Source organism: Gekko japonicus, unplaced genomic scaffold (genome assembly GCF_001447785.1).
Source record: "Gekko japonicus isolate JY-2015 unplaced genomic scaffold, Gekko_japonicus_V1.1 scaffold1369, whole genome shotgun sequence".
NCBI lineage: Eukaryota > Metazoa > Chordata > Lepidosauria > Squamata > Gekkonidae > Gekko > Gekko japonicus.
Window position 1 is genome coordinate 78,291 of NW_015161439.1, and position 2,433 is coordinate 80,723.

Below are 2,433 nucleotides of genomic sequence, written 5' to 3' on the forward strand. Positions count from 1 at the left end.
CGGAGCTAACTACCGCGCGGCAGCCGGATCAAACGTCCCGCCCGATGTCCCACCAACGTCCCGTGGTTGGGGGGAGGTGCCGATCATACCTCATTCCTGCGGCGCGGCAAAGAAGCGGCGCCGCAGGGGTTGTTTTTTTTAACCCAAGTGTTCGCATGCGCCGTTGGGTGCATGTGCGCACCCGTGGAGACTTGACCAAAAAAAAAGTTTTCGCAACAGGACATGGGCGGGTGCCGGATGCCACGAGCTAACACCGGAAACGCGATCAGACGCCCGCCCTTGCCCCGGAAACTAGTACCTCGGAGGTACTAGTTTTTTACAGCGCATCTTCAGAGTGAAGCCTCGGGTGAGCTACGGGAGCTCTACGCTTCCCAGATGTGGCGGTGAGATCGCGCCCGGAAAATCCACCTATCTTCCGTCTCTCTAGCGTGCCTAATGCGCCGTGTGACCAGGGCTGATGTTTATTTTTAATAATAATGTTACCAACCTCCAAGCAGGGCCTGGCATTCTCCAGAAGTTACAGTAAATCTCCAGGCTACAGCAATCAGTTCCTCTGAAGGAAGCGACATCTTCAGAGGCAGGACTCCGGGGCCATCGCATCCCTGGTGTGCTCTCGCCTCACACACAGCTCCCAACCAATGCTCCCTCTAAGCTGCGGAGTCTTGTGAGCAAAAAGTCTACTTTGTGAGCTGCTGGCACTAAAATTGTGAGCCACCAATTTGGCTGCTGCGTAAATCAGTTTGCGCTGGAGCCCTCCTTCCTGAGCTAAGACAAAAACGTGTGAGCCGGAGGCTAAAAAACTGTGAGCTGCGGTGGCTCAAGTGGTTAAGGTGCTGAACTGCAGGCTGTGGAAGGTCGGTAGTTCAGCAGTTGGAGACCCGAGTGTGCCGCATGACGGAGTGAGCTCCCCTCTCTAGTTCCAGCTCCTGCCAACCTAGCAGTTCGAAAGCAAGAAATTGCAAGTAGATAAATAGGGACCGCTTCGGTGGGAAGGGAACAGCGTTCCGTGCGCCTTGGTGTTTAGTCATGCCGGCCACATGACCACGGAAACGAAGATGAGCACCGCAACCCTAGAGTCCGACTCGACTGGCTTTCGAGCAAGGGAACCTTTACCTTTAGCTCACACTAACTCAGCTTAGAGGGAACATGTTCCCAACTCTCCGGGAGTCTCCCACTCTGGAGCAGTGGCAACCCTATGAATTACAGCACCCAGGTCTTCAGACACACTAGATCCCTGGAGGGCGGCTATGAAACTGAAAAAGATTTATTGGTGTCGGGGGGAGGGGGTGGACCAAGGCGGGAGGTGAGCTCAGGTGCATTGCAGAGCCCCCCCCCCCAGACAAAAGGGATAGGTCTACCAGCCGCTTCCAGCTGCGCCATCCCCCTTCTCAATCCATTGCAGTCAATGGGGTTAGAAGGGTGTAGCTCTGTTTAAAGGTTCCCTTGCTCGAAAGCCAGTCGAGTCCGACTCTAGGGTTGCGGTGCTCATCTCCGTTTCCTAGCCGAAGAGCCAGCGCTGTCCGAAGACGTTTCCGTGGTCATGTGGCCGGCATGACTGAACACCAAGGCGCACGGAACACTGTTACCTTCCCACCGAAGCGGTCCCTATTTATCTACTTGCAATTTCTTGCTTTCAAACTGCTAGGTTGGCAGGAGCTGGAACTAGAGACGGGAGCTCGCTCCGTCATGCGGCACCCGGGTCTCGAACTGCTGAACTACCGACCTTCCACACACAGCCTAACCACTTGAACCACCACAGCTCAGGGCGGGTACCAACATACATACATACATACATACATATATATCTATGACTAAACACCAAGGCGCACGGAACGCTGTTACCTTCCCACCGAAGTGGTACCTATTATTTATCTACTTGCAATTTCTTGCTTTATCTACTTGCTTTATATTTATCTACTTGCAATTTCTGCTAGGTTGGCAGGAGCTGGGACCAGAGACGGGAGCTCACTCCGTCCTGCGGCACACTCGGGTCTCGAACTGCTGAACGACCGACCTTCCGCAGCCTGCAGTTCAGCGTCTCAACCACTCGAGCCACCGCACTGTAAATCCGTGGAAATGTCCGGCACAATAAAAACGTTATCAGTGCGTGGGTCAATACTGCCAACTGATTTCTTATTGAAATCATTAGAAAATCCTACATGCTCAGTTAATCTGTTATATACTTCCCATGGTTACGAGTTGCATAATTTTATTTAATACTGTTAGAAGGTTTAACAAAGGTTTATGGATAATTATACTTACACGCATACACACACACATGCACATTGATAACAATGTGGAAATCTTGCTTGAAAGTTTATATTTGGATTTACTGTGCTATTTCAAAATGTTTCATCTGCATATCTGTATTTGTGTATTTCTAATAAAACAAAAATTATTATTTTTTTAAAAAAAATACTGCCAACTCTTCTC